The following is a 21,908-nucleotide window of genomic DNA, read 5'->3' as shown; positions in this document are numbered from 1 at the left end:
ATAAACAAAATCAAACAGAAATCCTAGAAATGGGTGGCCATTTTTAACCAGAAAGTCTGCCCATCTGATACCTGACTCCACAGCTGAATAAAGGCTTTGCTGCATTCATGAGGTCTGCACACATTTCCTTATACTCTTAACCTATAGTAGCTGTGGATACCCTTGATTTCCCAGAGAACTTATGGAATGATCTGGCTTGCAGATACTCACTGTATGTTCTTAGTCTCATATTACATACCAGTATTATAGAAGTAAGGTATCTGAGGTATGCAATTGAGCTAAAAAGGAAAAAAAAAAAAATCTTTAAAAAGTTTACATAGTCGAAGTCATATCTTTATACTGCCAAACATTCCACAATTCCTTCTCAGCTAAACATTACCCCCACACAGGCATCAAAAAATTATATTCCATAATTAGCATTGGAAGAGATGGGGAAAATAGGTCTATAACTGCAATATGTATTTTTATATATGAGCAATTTTTTCTATATATGCGCTTGTCTTCCTGTGGGTTTTTTTTTTTTTTAAAAAGCTTTCACCATTTCTATTAAATCCTAGTCTAATTTAACAATTTCTGATTTTACAGACATCATCCCATGGTAAACATGTTTACTAAGAGAAAACTAATCAGACATCTAATCATTATTTTCTGTACACTAAGCAGTAAGATAACTACACAGAACACTATGAGGTAATGACATACACTTGCTTGAAGTTTTCACACAAGCCACATTACCAAATTGTATCTGCTCTAATAATTACTACAGATTTAGTGACTGTAGTTCCCTTATTTTAATTATGAGTACCTTATTGAACTAACATTTTGACAAGTTTCACAAACTTTTCAAATTAGTATAATATATTCAATGAAAAAAGTGAAATAAAAATAAAGAGATTGTTATTAAGTGAAAATGAATTTTAAAAAAGTGACTGGGACAAATTTTATCATTTGGCTGAAAGAGTATGGATTTCACAAATCTAATGTTAAAAAACTCAATGCAATGCAAATCTTTTTCATGTAAAAACTGAGTTAAAACTAATAGGTGTATAAAACTGTTAATTTTGGCCTTAAAGAGTATCTAGTCTTTTGATCAAAAAAGGCCACAGCAGTTAAGATTGTAATTACTTGATTTTATTTTACACTAGGTGTGGGGCACAAAGCAATCCTCCTTAATAAATTTGACAATTTTAAAAAAATATTTATTTTTTAGGTATAGATGGACATAACACAATGCCTTTAATTTTATTTGGTGCTGAGGATCAAACCCAGGTCCTGCCCATGCAAGCCGAGTGCTCTACTGCTGAGCCACAATCCCAACCCCAGAACATTTTTGATAATGCACATTTAAAAAGGTATTCATCTTACAAATTGTTCTGCAATCCAAATATACAATAGCTTGGAAAACAATGTTTAGAAAACAAAAGTCAATGTAAAAAGACAGATTAAAACAACCAGAACACTACAGGATTTATATGGCTCAGATTTTAGAGTTTTCTTTCTGCACCATCAATGTCAGAAATCTGTTCCTTCAGCTGGTTCCACTTCTCAGGATTTAAAGAAATACCTTTTCTTCCTGGTTTCATTTCACCTTCTGGATCCATCCAATGTTCTCTAATATCAATTAGAACTTTCCCTTTAAAATCCCAAACACTGAGGTACCTCATTTTCCCAGTCTGAAACATATTATCATTTCTGCTGCTGCTGCTGCTTTGCTTACAAGATGACAGAGCTCTCTAAGTTTCAACAGTCTTTTGCTTCTTTACAGGTTTTTCTGGAGCAACTTGCTTTTTCCTCTTTAACTTTTTCTCAACCTCACTGTCAGAAACACTTCCCAATGAGCTTGAAGAAACAAGTAACTTTGATTTAGGCATTGCTCCACTTCTGCAGTCGACAGTCTTATATTTTTATATGTATGGGAGGGATGAACAAGCTAGGTTCAGTGGAATATGCCAGTAATCCCAGAAAATCAAAGCCTGAGGATGGAAAATCACAAGTTCAAGACGAGTCTCAGCAACTTAGAAAAGCCCTAAGAAACATAGTGTAACCCTGTCTCAAAGGACAAACAACAAGGGCTGGGGATGTGATGTAATGGAAAAGCTTCCCTGGTTTAAATTCCCAGAAACTGCACTCCCCCCCAAAAAATTTTATTGCGTCTTTTATTAACACAGAATGAGACCTAAATGTGTTGAATTGCTTCTGGCAAAAATAAAAATTTAAAAAAAATCCATGTTAACCACTGTTTTCTTTATTTACCCTCTCTTATGTTCTCCTAATGTTGTAGCTATCCTCCTGGCCTTCAATCCAAGCATGCAAGACAAAGAATGTGAGAAGCCCAAGATTCTATAGTGGCTGTTGGCAAGGGGGAGGAAGTCACCAGTCATCAGAGTGGCTGGTGGCCAGTGAACAGTGACCAGTGATCTCCATACTGAGAAACAACCTCAGCCACATCAGCATGGATATGTTCTCAAAAAAAAAAAAAATGAGGTTAGTGGGGATAGAATATGGAAGAGAAGCAAAGATTTTTTTTTATTGGTTGTTCAAAACATTATAAAGCTCTTGACATATCATATTTCATACATTAGATTCAAGTTGGTTATGAACTCCCAATTTTACCCCAAATACAGATTGCAGAATCACATCGGTTACACATCCACATTTTTACATAATGCCCTATTAGTAACTGTTGTATTCTGCTACCTTTCCTATCCTCTACCATCCCCCCTCCCTCCCCTCCCATCGAGAAGCAAAGATTTTAAATCAATAGACAGCGCAGAATGAAATCTTCCCAGATCTGCACAAAATGAGGCTGGTTTAGAGAATGTTTAGAATAACCAACTTGCAAGGGAACTAAGAATTGAATTAGGGTATTATTGGGGTAAGCAGTTTATCAGGAAAGTCACATTTGGCTGATATGGTTTCTCTATGGCCTCTTGGAACACAGATGATTTTGACAGTTTGAACATTTTAGAAGTATGTTTTAGAAATGATTCTTCATATAAACATGTCATGAAAGTAGTTATATACAGGGCAGGGGCATCAGAATTCTCCATGTCCTACTTTACTCTGATTTTTTTTTTTTTTTTTAGAATTTTTTCATATTTATTTTTTAGTTTTCGGCAGACATAACATCTTTGTTTGTATGTGGTGCTGGGGATCGAACCCGGGCCGCACGCATACCAGGCAAGCGCGCTACCGCTTGAGCCACATCCCCAGCCCTACTCTGATTTTTGAACTACATGGATTTTAAAAAACTGATGTGCCCTAACCTGTATCAGAGGACAAATTCCTTTGTGTGACAGGTAGTTTTGGAGCAGAAGCTATTTTTCATCTTTCCAAGAGTTTTCTTTCTAAAATAGAATACATACAAAGAGTCATTAATGGTATTTAAGCCTAAGAAGCAAAAGAGAGACCTACAGAAGGATAAAAAGTCAAGTTCCACATCTCTAATTCCACATTTATCTAAAATAATTTTGTGAAGTCTTTTTGGTTTTTCTGTATATCAAAAAACTATTGTAGGTTGGAGGAGTAGGTCCATGGTGAAGGGCATGCTTAATATATATGAAGTCTTGGTTCCACTTCCCAGCACCAGTAACCATCAAAAAAATTAGATTTAAATTTATCATTATATTCTATTGGTGATGGTTATTTCAGACTTTAGGGACAACATTTTCCTGTTATAAATGATTATAAACTAGAATTTTAGGACAAATAAAAATTACATGATCATTTTGAAGCATTTTCTTTGCCTCTTTATAACTGAAATGTTTATCAGAAAAATTTTTATATTAATTGAAGTATCTACCTACTGGCATTCATATCCTTAACTTGTTATGGGTAATATTGAGAGGAAGATGAACAAGCACAGTGATAAAATTACATTACACTTCTTGTTTTGTTCTCTATTTTGTAAAAAATTTATTTTTTCTTCCTTCCTTCCTTCCTAACCTCCTAACAGAAGTCTGTCCATGGTTCTTAAAAACTGCTACAAGAAATGCCTTCTCCACAGTTGGAAGGTTCCTTGATTAGTGTGTTTCTGCATAGGGGGAGCATTCTACTTATGATCTTTCTCCATTCCTTCCTTTGCAGTGATGGAAACTTCCTTAGGGATGGAGGTTTCCTTGGGATTGCAAGCTTCCAGTCAGACCTTTTGTCTGCCACAATCTCCAGAATTCCCCAACTGCTACAGTAACAGAAAAAGCCAAATACTCCAGAGGAACTCACAAACTGAATGTGGGGACATTTCAGTAATAACTCCAGTCCAGAGTTCTACTACTTTCTGAGCATCGCCCCCAACTCAAAGCCAGAAACAAATAGAGAATAAGAAACTAAATGAGATTAAAACCATGCTTTCAAAGCCTCTGGATGCCTGCCAGTTTACCATGAAAAACCAAGATCCTCCTCTATTCCCTTTAAATAGCCCTGAAATCCATCAGCTTCTGCCTTCCATTGGTCCTCCGGACCATACTCTGAAATTATCCATCTGGAAAAGAACAGCCTGAGTCTTGAGGACCAACGCACACTTCAAAATGGGATTAAATCTAGCAGTGGTTTTGCAGACCTCACTGCATTGGTGGGGGATATTCACCATCCTGAGCTTTTCAGTTCCTTGAAAGACTTTGACCAACCTGAAAGTCTCACAATAACAAAATCCAATGACACCAGAGCCATCATGGTGAATCAGAGGCAGGAAAAACTCAACTGTCTAAAAGGGTCCTTGTAATCCAGTGAGGAACAACAAACATAAAGCCTCAGAGTGTCCTGATGGAACTCCACAGGCCAAAATGTAGCCAAGGGACCTAGAGTGCACATTAGGAGGAGTGGCTCACAGGGATGCAGACAGTAGTAGGGCCCCTGTGCACACAGCCAAGCACTCTAACAGCAAACCTCAGAAATCTGCATCCAGCAGGAACAGCAAGGCTAAGGGCCATGAGCAGGAAAAGACCAAGAGGAACAGAGAAAACAACTCCAGGAAATCCCAGGAGAGGAAGCAGACAGGCAATAAAGTCAAGGCAGAAGAGAAGCCAACCATGCCGAAGATGAAGCAGAAGAGAAACCAACCTAAGCTTTACCAAGAGACCTTTAAAAAGCTGAGGGGGGGCTGAGTTGTACCTCAGTGGTGGAACGCTCACTTAGCACATGTGAGGCACTGGGTTCTATGTTCAGCAACACATACAAATTAAAGGAAGATGTTGTGTCCATCTACAACTAAAAAAATGTTTTAAAAACATTAGGAAAAATGAGTTACTTTGGGGATTATGCTCAATGGGAGCAGATGAGCCTGGTTCCTATCCTAGGAGCTCTACTTCCATAAGAATAGCACTTGCACAATAACAGCATTCACCTACTGGACTCATTCACTGTTATATCCCTAACACTAGAAACAGCTATTCAATTAGTATTTATCAAAATGTTGAATTGACTGGATTTTGTCCTATATTGGCTCCTGCAAGGACCTGACCCATACTTTATGCCCTCTGTTTGACCAGTATCTCCAATGCCTCCATTTCTTTAGGCAAAACACTATATTCATATTCTGAAGGGAAAGAGTCAACAGAGAAGTAGATGGGTACTGTTTACCTTAGGTATGGTCTACGATGTGCTGTGTACAAGTGTCTTCCCAAATTCTTCTGCAAGGGATCCATAAGTTAAATAGTGAAGCCTTGCATTGGTATGCATGTTAGTGTGTATTGGGGATGGGAGGGTGACCTATAATGTGCTTTCAGTCATTTTAAAAGCCAGTGACCACACAGTCACTTTAGAGAAGCTTAATTATGGCAAGGGTTTTCTGGCTGGGGGTGGCAATATAACCCCAAAAGATATATACACAATTATGTTTGGCAGAAAAAAGACACTGGATGATCTGGTAACACCTGAGCTGGATCTTTAAGTTATACTTTGACAAATAAGTTACCATAGAACAAGCTCCCAGGGAGCTCCCAAATAAATTTTCAGAAAGTGTCCACCGAGTTAAGCTTTAAAACAAAGCATAAATTTTCAAGGTGGTGACATACAAAGTCTCCTGTGGCAGGCCTGCTGAACCTTACTGGAAAAAAGGTGTGTACATATTCAAACATATGCATACCTACAAGTAGAATGTGGCACTCTATTTGCACTTGGGTATATAAACACCCTGTCCTGGTTGCAGGGGCAGGAACTTTATCATGTAGGTGTCTTTGTGAAACCATTGCTTTTGCACTATTGAAGCAGGCCAGTCATACCCACCCAGAAGATCCTTGCCATAATTAAGCTTCTCTTTGTCAGATCAGCAGGAAGTCTGCAGAGGATATTGAGGTTGGTAATTTCTTCTTCTTTTTTTTTTTTTAATGTCAGGTTTGCACACAAAAGGTGTGACAGAGTAGTCTGAAAGCTTCTTATTAAAAAATGATTTTTATGTTTTCTTGGTAAAAACTTGTGAAACCTGTATCTATCTAGAGGATAGAATGACATTCCATGGTATTTGAACCTCCTACCCCACCCCACCCTACTCCCACCGGGTAGAAAATTAAAGGAATTTCTATCATCTGTTTTCAGAGGAAGAATTCTTAGGCTCAAGCCACCTCTGAACCCTGCAATTAATAAATCTGGTTCCTGAGAATTCCTTAGGTATCTGGCCTCTTCTGTCTTAATTCACCATAACACTTTCAACACATCTTATAGGTATTCTTACAGTCTTACATTCTCTTCTAACCAATAACTTATTCCCTCCGTAATACCTCACGCTACATATTTTGTGTAGAAAATTAAACAAGCTGAAAACAAATACAATGTCCTGGGTTACAATCCCTGATTCGTTTAAGAAGTCGGCTAGTTTACTTGAATTAGCAATCCCTCTTTGAATATGAGTTTTATGTGAGTGTAACAGAGGGGATATGTCTTGGGAAACACCTACCCAAAAGCAAAAAAAAAAAAAAAGGAAGTCAGCTTGGTCACTGCTTTTTTTTTTTAACTACTGGGGTCCACTTTCTTCTGGTTCTATTTTCCTTTAAAAGCTAGGTGCTGCAGAGCTTGCTCATCATTGGTCAGATTTTCCAGAAGTTGATTCTAGCCCCATTCACCACCTTCTCAACCCTGGTCCTAAATCCTTGAGAATATAATTGACAGATGGATGTTAGTGGGCATGCCGCCAGGCATCATCCTGGAGGAAAGGAGGTAAAGGGTCTTGGATGTGGTGGGTAGGAATTTTGAGCATGGGACTCTGAAAGGAGCAGCTGCTGTATGTCCTCTACACTGTCCACTGGGCACAAGGCCATTTAAGGTTCTGGTCTTCTTGGGTTGTTGCCTGACCAGCAAGGTCCAGCACTATCCTGGCTATTTCATTTGAAAGACCTAAAACCTTAGGTGATTTTGCCTGGGAATGGCAATTTGGGCTTGAGTGCCTTTAGGAAGGGCACTCCAAGCACTTGTGGATGCATTGTTCTCTACTGTAAATACCCCCTCTGCTGATTCCTGCTGCTTCCTTTCACCGCCTCCACAATACAGTTTACCAATGAGGCAACTTGGGGAGGTTTTAGATTTGCAAGGGGCTTTGTGGGAGATGCAGTGCCTCTGCATCTCTAGCAGTTCCCCAGGTTTTCATGACCATGAGAGGGGTTTAGAGGGAATGTTTTATGAAGGAAATGTGACCTGAATATTGAGGAAACCATGTGAGAGAACTGGCCTAGAAATGACTAACTCTAGGGAAGTGTTCGAGTAGAAAACACAAAGGGTGGCTACATAAAAGAAGCAAAATGTGTGGATTCCCAGGGGCATTGTAGTAATGACTGAAGCAAAAAAAAAAAAAAAAAAAAAAAAAAAAATGTTGAGAAGGAGTAAGATGGAATTATGGACTCTGGCTCTACATTACAAGATAAATTGTATAACTTGTACATTCTAGAGAGTGCTGGCTAGGGAATACTACAGTTCAATACATGTCAAATACTCACTTTTCTTTTTGAGGCTATGGAAACTAATGAAATTCTTAAGAAAATCTGGAGTCTAACAGCAAGACTAACTGGAAAGATTGATAATTACTGGAGTTTAAGACACAGGGAAAGAAAACTTCCAGACTGGGAACTACGCCTCTCTCCCACATTCAAAACTACTTTGTGCCCTTTTGTTATTAAATGAGTGCTTAGTTTTTGAATATAAATAAATTGTTATTTTAAGATCTAAATTCCAAGCTGATATGGTGGTACCTTCCTGAAATCCCAGCCACCCCCCCAAACCACACCCCTGCAAAAGCATTTGATGACTGGGATATATGGTCACAACAATCAGTGGCACAAGAAATATGAATGGGTTCCACTTATAACTAGAACTAAAAATAATGTTTCTCAAACTGGTTTAAAAAGTAAAGTAAAATTCAGCTGGGCCTGGTGCCTGTCATTACAAAGTCCCAGGAGACTCGGGGGAATCACAAATTTAAGGCCAACCTCAATAACTGAGCAAGGCCCTGAGAAACTTAGTGAGATTTTTGTCTCAAAAATAAAACATCAAATGGGCTTGGAATGTAGCTCTGTAGTAAAACATGCCTGGGTTCAAACCTTACTTAAAAAAGGAATTAAATACCTTGCCATGAAAATGAGGCACAATGTTTTAGACTGAAAGCAAGAGTGGTTTAGTGAGCAGTAATAATCAGACAAGTTTCCCTAACCAAGTTTGGACACAAATATGAAAAAGTAAAGCACAGAAAATGTCAGTTACTAGGTTAAATTAAAATGACCACACATGAAGTCACTTAACAATCCTCCTGTAAGTTCACCAAATGTGCTCTTTCAGGTACTAGGATAAATGCAAGTAGGTAGCTGTAAAAGATAAATGATGGAAGATATACAAGGTACCATACCTACTTTTATGATGCTCTAGGCAGAGCAACTTAATGACAGCGAATGACTGACTTGAAGGTTAGTAGAACTGAATCCACCTCGGCCTGTTCTCATGATATTCATTAACCTAATTTTGCTACAAGGATTGTAGGTGTTTGAGTATGCCAATACTCTCATCATGATTTGAGCTTTCTTGATGTTCTCCACCTTCTTGTAGGAGACAGACCTGATTTGATAAAATCCACAACATATTTTTTTCTTTAAATGTTTTCAAGTAGAAGTTCATGAGGTAAACACACTTTGTACTAGAATGGGATGATGTTGGTCTTCTTTCTAATGCCATCTGTTTTCTCTTTTGTGTCTCTGAAATTCTTGGTCCTCACGTTTGACCATGGAGATGTGAACCTCCCACAAGAAGGCCAGGGGAAGACTCTGTCCTAGTTGGGGAGTACCCAGGAGGTCAATGAAGACATTCTACCCGGTCGATACTTTCCCACCTTACCTAGGTCATCCACACACCTTTCAGAGTGCACCAAAAATGCAAAGCCAGCTAAGCCACCAGTGGTGGACACATCCCTGAATCCTTGAGCATTGAGCAACTCTAAAAGTAATGAGTCCATTTGCTATTATCCTCTTCCATTTTTTTGCTGCCAGTGTCATTCTGGGGGATTCATCCCAGGAGTGCCTCTGTGATCCCACTTACCAGGCTTTGATAAGGGAACGCCCTTGGATAAGGACTGCCATACTCTGTTCTGTTACACTGGCTATCTTGTAAAAGAGGCCTTTGTTGAAACCATACAATTCAGCTGAAGCCAGGTGAATTTTCTTAAAAGCTGGTGCTATCCTTGAAAATCAAATACTCAGGGCTGGGGCTGTGGCTCAGCGGTAGAGCACTCACTTAGCACAGGTGAGGCCCTGGGTTCAATCCTCAGGACCACATAAAAATAAATAAATAAAATAAAGGTTAAAAAAAATAAAATCAAATCCTCAGCTTTTAAGGTTATTCAGAGATTTAAATGGTCAGTGAATTAGAGATCAGCATTGGCTTTTGTAAAAAAAAATTGCTGAATTTCTTAGAAATGCTATGGAAAGTAGTAGTTTACACTTGTCTTACCTTGACTAATTAAAGCCTACCCTTTTCTTGAAGCATCAAGAGTATGAACTCAAAAGTCCAAAGGTTCCGATAAATCAGATGTGGGTGAGACTCAAGGTACAATTCATCCTTCACCAGCTGTGAGCCTGTGAAATGAATACGTCACATGCTTCCAAAATACAAAGGTGGAACAGGTATAGGACGGTCAGTCCCCCATTCCAAAAGGGAGGAACAAATGAAGAACTGAGTGACTGGAGCAGGCATGGTAGCACATGCCTGTAAGCCCGCTACTGGGGAGGCTGAGGTGGGAGAATTCTCAGGTTCAAGGCCAGACAAAAAAAGGGAAAACATTAAGTCATAAAGTTGGAGAACAATCTCTTTTGACTCCATGTCCTGCACAGGTGCACACTAAGACAAGGGTTGGATCCCCCAAGGCCTCATACAGCTCATTGCTATATTTTTGCTGGGCTCACCTCACCCAGCAGCTCTCAGAAGTTAGCAGTTTGCCCTCATTTTGTACAGACTGGAATTGTTGGCTGATGGCTCTTTGGTTCTAGGGTCTTGAGGGGCTGCCCTACTCCTACAATGCCAAGTCATTGCCCCAAAGGGTAGTCTCTTTGGTGGCTCTGATCCTGGTCATGCCTCCGACCATGCTCTCAGGCTTTCTACAACATACTCTGAAATCTCGGCAGAGACATATGGCTCATGTAATTACAGAAGAAGAGAAATCTCACGGAAGCCTTTTTCCAAGATGGAGACCCTGCAATGCTGGTCATGTGGCTCAGTCGACATCCAAAACCCTCAGAACCAAGGAAGCTAATGGCATAATTCTCAGCCCAAGTCCCAAGACCTGAGAATCTAGGAGTCACTTGGTGCCAGTCTTGGAATCCATCCTCTAAAATGAACAGATTTTATTTCCCAGGGGCAGAAAAAGACGAGTGACTTACATCTGCCTTTCTTGTGTTCCTATGTGGGCCCGAAGCCGACTGCATTGTGCCCACCCATATTGAGGGTAGATATTCCCCACTCATTCTGTACAACCACACATCAGTTTCCTTCAGAACACCCCTGAAAGTCTCACCCAGAAGTAATTCTTTACCATGTTCCTATTCCTTAATGCAGTAAAGCTGATACCTAAAATTAACCATCACGTCTCCTAATGAGCTCTGGCTACAGGCTGCAGAAGAGACTTTACAACACGTTTTTGATGCCATTAGAGTGAGATGTCCACTCAATGTCTGAAGTTGCAGGGATTCCAGTGACTTAGCATTGCTCTCCCAGTGCTAGCAGCTGTGAGGTCTGCTTGGAATGATTCAGCCTCATGGTCTCAGACTCTCCCCTCTCCAGTCCAGTTCCTACAATCCATGGATTGTGCCATGTGCAGGTGCCCAGGAAGCTGTGCCCACAGTTTCTCCAGTCAGCCAGTGCCAACACTGCTCAGGGAGTAGAAACACATGGAATTCTCTGTGGAAAAGTGGTAAATAAATAAATAAATAAAACCCAAATAAACAAACAAACTCATTCTTTCCTGAACTGAGACTGTTTCTTTTTCCTTGACCTCCCAGGACTCTCAGAGAAAATAATCAGGGTCAGTTTTTCTTTGTACCAAATCCTTCACAGAAGGAACCAAGGACTATATAGTGTAGTCACTTTGGATCTGTTGACTATGTATTTGGTTACTTTTCAGAGTCCCTTGGCTTGAACTGATTAATATTAGAGTTAGAAATACCAAATTCTAAATTTAGTAGAAAGATCTAGTCATTACCTATATCATCAAGGTTAGAGCACATACTTTTGGTAGGCACAGAGTACATGTCCAAAAAAAGTGTCCAATCACTCTGGAGAGATGGAAAACATACAATAAAAAATAAATAGCATTTTCATACTACGTACCATACAAGCACTAGGAATTTTGAGGAAGCAGATATCACTGAATGGAGGCAATTAAAAGAATCCATTACTAAGTAAGTGCTCAATAAATCCATAAAGGAAGTGGAACTGATTTAACCTGAGTCTTAATGAGAAGGACTTAGCAGTAGACAGAAACTGCTTTAGACATGAGTAAAGGAAGAGAATGGTACTCCACCTGGAGCTTTTCAAGAACCAGGAGTGCACTGGAACAGGGCTGTGGTGGTTTACCATGCTGTGCATCAGAGGGGTCCTGGAGTTGGTCTCAGAAACTCTAGCTTCACAGAGCCTCCAAGAAATGCACAGTAGCAGGCACATTTGTGAGAGATTCAGGGAACACAAAAGAGACTCATGCTGTGGTGGGAAGGGCCTTGGCTTGTGCAGATGTTTGACTTTCCACTGCTCAGATGGGCTCATTTTGAACAACTCTCTGCTACTTCCCTATAGTAACTGTGTCAGAGATGAGTTGATCTTATTGGGTTCTCTATCACTGGTTGAGCAAATATTACAACAAGAATGTATTTAGTATAAAATGAAAATTTATGAACATGGAGATAAGACTTTCCCAACTTGCTGGACACTATCATCAGGGCCCACTGCTTCCTACAGGAAGGGTTTTGTTCCTGTCTAAGAGCCTCCCTCTCTGGGATGGCCTCTGTTGTTGGTCACAATTCCTTCAGTTCCTAAGCTGCATTCCTTTTAGTAGTTTCTCAGATGTGAAGCCTCTTCATTTTGACCATCCAGCACAGCTCTTCTTTACATCAGCCATTTCTTTCAAGTTCAGTGTTCTTCACAGTCTGAAAGAACCATTGCAAAATTGGCTGCTGTGGCTTTCTGTGGACATTCGAATGAAACCTGTGACAAGCAGTCCTCTAGAGACAACCTTGGGTCGATTCATGAACTCTGTGTCTATGATTCACTATGTAGGATGGCTGTCCACTACTGCAATATCACTGGAGCGTAGCAGTACTTTCTTATTGCACTTCATTTGGGATTTCTATGAGAAAGTATGTCACACTATGTAAATTATGACCGCCCTTTAGTACTATTTCCTCCTGGGATCTTTGACTCTGCACTACTCAGCCTGGGTACCAGTATACTGAACCAGCTCTGATATATTATGCACAGGTATCGTGAAAGTTTGACTGCTGCAAAGAAAACTGAGTTGGTTCAAAAGGCAAAATCAGACTCCTTTTTCAGCAGCAAGATCTATGAACAATTTTATCATTACTTGACTACCATGGTTGGCTGCCTGTGCACGTGCAAACCATTTGAGAAAGGAACATATATTGACCTCCAAATCCTAGAAAAACCTCTAGCAGTAAGTAATACAATAGTTTAAATTGAGTCTATTGCCCTTCTCTATTAAGCTTTGCTGCTTCCTTTTCTGGTGCAGGAAAGTCCAGAAGAAAGAACAATAAACATGAGCTCTCTTTGGGGGAAGAAATGGAACTGGTATTGAGAGCATTTCTTCTCAGAAGGGTTACTTGGCTTGAAAGTCTTCATAGGAAGTAATATTCATAATTCTTCTGTGCCATGATCACAGCTGTCCCCTTATCAGAGAGCACAGCCACCGTGATAAAAGTTAAATGAATGTTGACATCCAAACGGAACATGCTGGCTTAAAATCCTTCCTCAATTCTAGAGAAGTCAAGTGGCTCAACTTGTGTTTCCCTATTCATCTCACTAACAGACTGCCATCTTCCAGGAGTACTCAGAACAGCCTTCTGTCCATGGCTCAGGAGGGCCTTGGTGTGGCTACCTATATTTCATAATTTAGATTTTTCAGCTCACTAGTGAAAACTGACCTCCTAACCATGCCCTGCCTTCTAGCAAATTATACACACAGAAAGACATCTGTTTCGTGGTGGGATTGTCCATATTTTTGTAAACTATCAGCTGCATAGTGGTACAAAATTCACAGACATACTTATGCAGAATACTTTGCTGCCTCTGTGAAACCAATGTAGATATTGCCATGTTTTCTTATGAACAGGTGCAGCAGTACCAAATTGAAAAGGTACAACAGATAGGACTCTAAAGCCTTGAGTAGCTGATGGCCTCCTGGTAAAAATTTGTTTTGGGAAGAAAGGGGAAAGGATAGGGGGATAATCAAGATGCTTCTGTTTATACTGAAGGGTTTAATAAAACTATTGTATTTGTGTGTATATGTGTATGTATATATCTGCTTTTTAAATGTTCAGGCCTAAATACACTAAGTGTAACTTTCCATTCAAAAGTAATACTGAGACTTTTTATGAATTTCATATAAAGTAAACTCTCTTGTTGAAAATATACATTTTGAATCACTGGGGTTGTATCTCAGTGGCAGAGAGCTTGCCTTGCATATGTGAGGCACTAGGTTCAATTCTCTGCACAGTAAATGAATAAAAATTAGTAAACAAATAAAGCCCACCAACAACTGAAATAGTATTTCAAAAAATAAATTTTTTCTTTACTACTACTGAATAACTCTCCTATTCTTAAAAAAAATTCGTATCATTTGAGAGGAATGAATCTGAATTCATCTTTTGTCTTTATGGGCACATCCTTAACTTTCTTTAATATCCTATTCATTCAAACAAAAACTACGTTATTGGATAACAGAAATTCCATTCATCCACTCATAGACTGAATTAATATGTATTGGATTCCTTACCATGTGCCAGGTATACTTCTGTGTGCTGGTTATACAGCTGTATCCCATATAATGTACCTGCTTTTATGGAGTTTACATCCCAGTGAAGAAGACTGACCAAAACATTATAAACAATATATAACATCAGGTGCTAAGAAGAAAAAGCAGGGATTGGGGCAGAATGTGGAGGTGGTTGCTACTATAAATAAGGTGGCTAGGGAAGGTCTGTCTAAAGAGGCAACATAGGAAGAGAATCTCATAAGCATATAAGCCATGCGACTAGGAAAGAACATTCTGCAGAGAGGTTAAGGCAGTGAAAAGGTCCTGAATATTAACTTATGTGGCATGTTTAGGAATAGCAGAGGCTGGTGAGGATGCAGCATACTGATTAAGAAAAAAGAGTTGGGGCTGGGGATGTGGCTCAAGTGGTAACGCGCTTGCCTGGCATGCGCGGGACACTGGGTTCCATCCTCAGTACTACATAAAAATAAAATAAAGATGTTGTGTCCACCGAAAACTGAAAAATAAATATTAAAAAAATTTCTCTCTCTCTCTCTGTCTCTCTCTCATAAAAAATAAATAAAAAAGAGTCATAAGAACTAGGGGAGAAAGGCAGAGACTATTTTACAAAAGGTCCATTTAGCCTAGTAAGTATATGTAAATGAGGCCACTAGTGAGATTGAGAAGTAGAGTGGTACAATTTGGCTTCCCTGTATGAAATATGAAGCTATAATGGAAAGGTAGGGAAGAAGAGGGTTGAGGGAAAAGCAGGGAGACCAAATAGGTTATTACTATATTCCAGGCAAGAGTCTTAGGCGAGTCTCACAGATGACGGACAAGTGGTTACATTTTGCACTCAGTCTCTGTTTCGAAGATAGAGAAATTAGGATTATTGATGACTTGTATATAAGGAGGAAGAAATGTGAAAAGTAAAACATGACTCCTAGATTTTCTTTTCTTGAACAAGTAGGTGAATTCTGAGATAGAAATGAGGCAAACTGGAGGAAGGTTTGGAGAAGCATGGACTTGAGTTCTATTTTGCCCATGTTGGGTTCAAGAGGTTGAATAGAAAATTGAATTTCACAGTGTAATTTAGGGCTTGAAAATTAATCTGGGAGTCATTAGGGAATAACCATGGCATTAGATAAAAATCACTTAATGTAGCTGAAAAAGAGAAAATGGCAAAGGTCTAACCTCTGGAGTATTCCAACATTAAGAAGTAAAGAATAGGAATAACAAACAAAAAACTTACCACTGAACTAGAAGAAAAATCAGGACATTGGTATGCTGTAGCCAGGTAACCAAAGGGTTTCATTTCACACAGGCGGAAATATTTCTATATGTTCTCATGTGTATGTAGAGCTCAAAGAGTTGATTGTCCTAAGAGAGAGTAAAATAGTGATTGGCAGAGGCTGGAAAAAGTTGGGGAGTGAAGTTTAGAGAGAGGATGGTTTACAGGTAAAGGGGTGCTGTTGGGGGAGAAAACTAATGTTTTATAGAGTAGGGAAACTGAGTTTGACAACAATGAACTGCATATTTCAAAATGACTCCTTAATAGGATTTTGAATGTTCTCTAACACAAAGATATATATTTGAAATGTAATATATACGCCAATTACCCTATTATACATTGTGTGTATACATATATATTGAAATATCACCCTGTACACCATAAATATGTACAATTATGTATCAATTAAAATATTTCAAATTAAATTAAAAATTCAGCTCCTCAAAAAAAGAAGAAAGCCTGAACCATGTACTCACTATGTTGTATAAGAAATCTTTTTTTAAATTAACTTTTTCTTTTTTATTTTGTTATTATTTTTATTTATATATGACAGCGGAATGCATTACAATTCTTATTATGCACACATAGAGCACAAGTTTTCATATCTCTGGTTGTATACAAACTACATTCACACCAATTTGTGTCTTCATAAAAGTACTTTGGATAATGATGTCCATCACACTCCACCATCTTTTCTAATCCCATGCCCCCTCTGTTCCTCTCCCAACTCTCTGCTCTATCTTGAGTTCTTCTATTCCTCCCATGCTCCCCATCACTACACCACTATGAATCAGCCTCTTTATATCAGAGAAAACATTTGGCATTTGTTTTTTTTTTTTTTGCATTAGTTAACTTCACTAATCCATCCATTTACCTGCAAATGCCATAATTTTATTCTCTTTTATTGCTGAGTAATATTGTGTATAAATGCCACAGTTTTTTTATCCATTCATCTATTGAAGGGCATCTAGGTTGGTTCCACATTTTAGCTATTGTGAATTGTGCTGCTACAAACATCGATGTGGCGAGTGTCCCTGTAGTATGCTGTTTTTAAGTCCTTTGGTTATCAACTAAAGAGAAATAGGAGAGCCAGAATAGGCAAAGCAATCCTTAACAAGAAGAGTGAAGCAGGAAGCAATAGTAACAAACATAGCAAGGTATTGGCACCAAAACAGACTTGTAGACCAAGTACAGAATAGAGGACACACAGACAAACCCACATAAATACAGTTATCTCGTATGAGACAAAGGCACCAAAAACATACACTGGAGAAAAGATAGCCTCTTCAACAAATGGTGCTGGGAAAACTGGAAATCCATAGGCAGCAAAATGAAATTAAGCCACTCCTTCTCTCACCATGCACAAAACTCAACTCAAAGTGGATCAAGGACTTAGGAATTAAACCAAAATCCCTGAGCCTAATAGAAAAAAAGACCAAATCTTTATCATGTAGGATTTGGCCCTGACTTCCTTTACCAGACTCCTATAGTGCAAGAAATGAAAACCAAGAGTCAATAAATGAGATGGATGCAAACTGAAAAGCTTCTTCTCAGCAAAAGAAACAATGAAACAATCAGTGATGTGAAGAGAGAGCCTACAGAATGGCAGCAAATTTTACCACAGGCAAATCAGAGCACTAATCTCTAGGATATCTAAAGAACTCAAAAAACTTAACACCAAAAAAAAAAGAAAGAAAGAAAAAGAAAGAAAAAACCAAATCCGAGACTCTTAGAACACAAGAAGTAAAACAAGAATCAATAAATGGGATGGATTCAAATTGAAAGGCTTCTTCTCAGCAAAAGGAAACAATTAATAACATGAGGATAGACCTACAGATTGGGAGAAAATCTTTACCACATGCACCTCAGATAAAGGATTAACCTCTAATAAATATAAAGAACTCAAAACACTGAACACCAAAAAAACCCAAATAACCCAATCAATAAATGGGCTAAGGAACTGAACAGACACTTCACAAATGAAGAAATACAATTGATCATCAAATATATGAAAAAGTGTTCAACATCTCTAGCAATTAGAGAAATGCAAATCAAAATGAAGATTTGATCTCACTCCTGTCAGAATGGCAATCATCAAGAATACAGGCTACAAAAAATGTTGGAGAAGATGTGGTGAAAAGGTACACTCATACATTGCTGATGGGACTGCAAATTGGTACAACCACTATGGAAAGCAGTATGGAGATTCCTCAGAAAATTGGGAATGGAAGCACCATTTCACCCAGCTATCCCACACTTTGTTTATACCCAAAGGATTTAAAATCAATATACTCTAGTGCTGCAGCCACATCAAGGTTTATAGCAGCTCAATTCACAATAGCTAGACTATGGAACCAACTGAGGTGTCCCTCAGTAGATGAATGCATAAAGAAACGGTGGTATATATACACAATGGTATATTACAAAGCATTAAAAGAGAATACAATCATGGCATTTGCAGGTAAATGGGTGGAGTTGGAGAATACCATCCTAAGTGAAGTAAGCCAATCCCAAAAAACCAAAGGCCAAATGTTTTCTCTGATATGTGGGTGCTGATCCATAATGCGGTGAATGAGAGGAATGGAGGAAGTTTAGATAGGGCAAAGGGGAGGGAGGGAGAGGTAAGGGGCAGGGGTTAGGAAAGATGTTGGAATGAGATGGACATTATTACCCTAAGTACATGTATGAAGACACGGATGGTGTGATTCTACTTTGTGTACAACCAGAGACATGAAAAATTGTGCTCTATATGTGTACTATGATTTGAAATGCATTCTGCTGTTATGTATAACAAATTAGAATAAATAAATAAATTTTAAAAAACACTGTAGAAAACAGTGGAAGCTGGTTCTTAATATTATTTGTGAAAATAAGTAGTTTGGCTAAATTCCATAGGACATGCATTCAAAGGAAAGACATTGTTGAAGAACCTACTCCATGTTTTCAGTCTGGCTACAGCTAGCCATGCTTCTAAATATAGTGGTGTATCAAACGCTGGCACACAGGGTCACAAGTATAAGCAGACAAGACAACAAAAAGCTATGACACTGTGTAGAAAGTTGCAAAAGCTGTGTATCCTGGACAACATGCTGGAATTATTCAAATTCAACCCAAATACCTGTAATTTCATAAATAATAACACTGTATAGAATAATCCTTCCATGGAATGGCTCTGAGAGATAAGAAGAGCCAAAAAGGCTTTTTTTTTTTTTTTCTATTCTAGGAATGTGGCTAGGAACATAAACAATGAAGACACATTGCCTGAATACAAAAGCTCTCCTCCCAAACCCCCAGCTCTGGCTTTGTGGAACGTAGACCATATGGATGCATGACTTTTGACTCATAAGTCCCAGAAACAGCCATAAATAAGGGTTCCATTATTTGCATATGTGTAAAACCTACAGGAAGTTGGGTGGAGAAGGCAGAGTCAATGTCATCTCATAACTTACAGAGGCCAATTGTAGCATGATTACAAGCAGCTGCATCCCCAAAAAACCTCCCAGAAAAAAAGCTCCTCACCACAAAGTGTCACAGCTTCATTATACCCTCTCACTCTGAGAAGTCCATGTTATTCCTCTGATGGCCACAACAACTTGACTCTTTGATGGCCATGTGGCCTACACAGCTACCAAAGAGAAAAAGGGCACTCCTTGCCTTCAGATTCCCACTTGGAAGGGAGGATACCAGGGATTTTAACCCATACTGCAAAAAGGCACCTATGTTTATGATGAGTAAATTACAAGGAAAGTTTTTTTTTAACAACACTGTAGTGAACAATTTGTTTTGAATGAATTTTCATCTAGTGTTAAAATTTACATATATAGCTATGTATATTAAAATTCTATATTAATTTGGAAAAGGAAAAGAAAGCAAAACCAGTATTCTATGGTGAATTTAGATTTCTGAAAGAATACAGAATTAACTTTTGCTTACCTTTTGCAAAGGAACTTTGAAAGCAATGAATCCAGTCTCAGGCATCCTCTGTCCAACTGGGAGGTGGTCTTTCCACCTAGTGGATATGTTTTTGGTTAGTCAAACTGTATGTTAGCCTTGTCTCCCTGAACAGAATAAAGGCTTCTGGAATACCACAGTCATAGCCCACAGAGCATGTTCCTATTCTCTGCTTCTCATTCTGCCACTTAACTTATTCATTCCTGCCTGATAGTAACCCTTCTTCCCATCTGCCCATCTGGAAAACAGATCCAAGGCAACAGAACAAAGGTCTCCAGAAATAAGCAATATCTAAAATCAGATGGTCAAAACTTCTGCATCCCTGACAAAAGCTAACCAAATACCGAGGTGTTATTAAAACAAACACAGGACAATAGTTTAAATTCAATTCTTTCACTAAAAATGATGTTTTCATCTTCATACATCTGATAGTATCAAATTCAATCAGTAGAGAATTTAAACTTTATGTTTGAAAACTCTTCCAAAGAAAAGGGATTGTGAACTTCTCTTGAAAATACTAGGAGTCAACCCTGAAAAGTAATATTTGCGCTCACTTCTATAGTACAAGTTAAAATTAACTATAGTTAATTCAATATATCTGAAGCACAGAAAGTCAAGAGAAGCAAGAAATGGGGCTGGGGAGGCAGAGAGGATCCAAGACCATACAGGACCCTATAGACCATGTAAGGAGATTCCTTTTATTCTCAAAATAATGCTTTACTCTGTCTATGAGAACTATGAACTTCTTCCAGTTCCATTTCCATTTCAATTTTTTGTAATGACCTATTTAAAAGATTTCTGCAAAAAACATACTGGAAGAATGGAAAGAATAGATCTATGGACACCACTGGACTCCAATGCCATAGGTCAGGCAAGACCTGCATTATGATGTTGAAGGAGATTCAAAAGCTGGCTGATTCAAAAGATATTCAGGAGATCAAATGAAAGGGACTTAATGTAAGCTTGGAAAAGAGGAAGGAAGCTTTCAAGGTGTAAACCATTTCACTGCAAATATGAACAGAGTCTCAACACTAACCATCTGGATTACAGGAAGATCTCTCAGGTGACACTTGTTAGGAAGCTCCAGTTTGCCTTTGGTGATTCCTGAAAATAATGGAAAAGAACTTTTCAAGACTGGTCTCACTCCAGATACTGAGAAATTCATTCAAATTTATTTTCTTATTTTATTTATTTATTTGGTACAGGGATTGAACTGAGGGGCCCTCTGCCATATCCCAAGCCTTATTTTGAACTCTCACTGAGTTCCTTGGCACCTCTCCACATTCTCTTCTCTCCGCCTCCAGAGCCACTGGGATTACAGGCCTGCTCCACCGCGTCAGGCTCAAATTGAAATCTTTTTACTCATATATTCTGTGGTTCAATTGAGGAGGGGGTTCCATTTGGATGATCAAGGAGCATCCCCAACACCAAGTCCCGCCTCAAATCACTAGTAGACCCAAGGAGCAATGGATAGAGCCTTCCCCTTTTAAAAGGGTGGGCGAATTCACTGACCTCTACAGCTTCTTTCAGCTTCTGTCAGTGGCGCAGGCAGGGTCAAAGTCTCTAATCCCAGCTTGGTGCGTGTGCCAAGCTCCTGGCAGCGACAGTGAGAGGCTAAGATACAAGACATGGAGCCCACACCCAGAAGCTAAGAGCCAGAAGGGCCATCCCCAGCACCCAGGGCATATTACCTTTTTGCGATGCGGTTTCCATCCTTCCTCTTTGCTGAGAGATGTCCAGAAAAGTCGGGTGCCCGGCCCCAGCCACTGCGGCCATGACGCCATTGATTAAGGTGGGAGCCGAGAGGACGTCCACCCAATGCCAGTGGGTCAAAGGGTCGAAGACTTCAGTCAGCTCCTGGGTGCCAGAACAAGATACCCGGTAGGAAGAGCCTCCCTGGCACCTACCCACACAGTGCCAGGCGTGTTGCCACTGCGCCTGCGCCACCGCCACCGCCCCTCGTGATGGCTCACAGACTGGTTTGCTGAGTCGCTAGATTGACAAACAGGACTTTGGCGGCGACAGCGCCATCTATGGCCGTAGGCCTGTAGCACAGGTTTGTGAGTTTTTGTGAGCACTGAGTTCAAATGGTACAGGACCTGCAATAAAAAATTAGGTCCCTCTGCACCCAGTTCCTACCGTATTCTTTAAGATGTGACCCAGTGTTTACATTTACATTTTGTGTATCTTATAGAAATATCTACTTTCACATATCTGTGTATC

General features: G+C 39.2%; 2 pseudogenes; one reads left to right on the top strand and one right to left on the bottom strand.

Annotated features, from left to right (window-relative positions):
* Positions 1 to 438: 438 nt before the first annotated feature.
* LOC107137162 lies at positions 439 to 21,589 on the bottom strand (annotated as a pseudogene).
* LOC107137161 lies at positions 11,972 to 13,345 on the top strand (annotated as a pseudogene).
* Positions 21,590 to 21,908: the final 319 nt, after the last annotated feature.

The sequence above is a fragment of the Marmota marmota genome, unplaced genomic scaffold (assembly GCF_001458135.2).
Source record: "Marmota marmota marmota unplaced genomic scaffold, marMar, whole genome shotgun sequence".
Lineage (NCBI taxonomy): Eukaryota > Metazoa > Chordata > Mammalia > Rodentia > Sciuridae > Marmota > Marmota marmota.
Note: the sequence above shows the minus strand (reverse complement) of the source record. Positions and strands in the feature narration are given on the sequence as shown.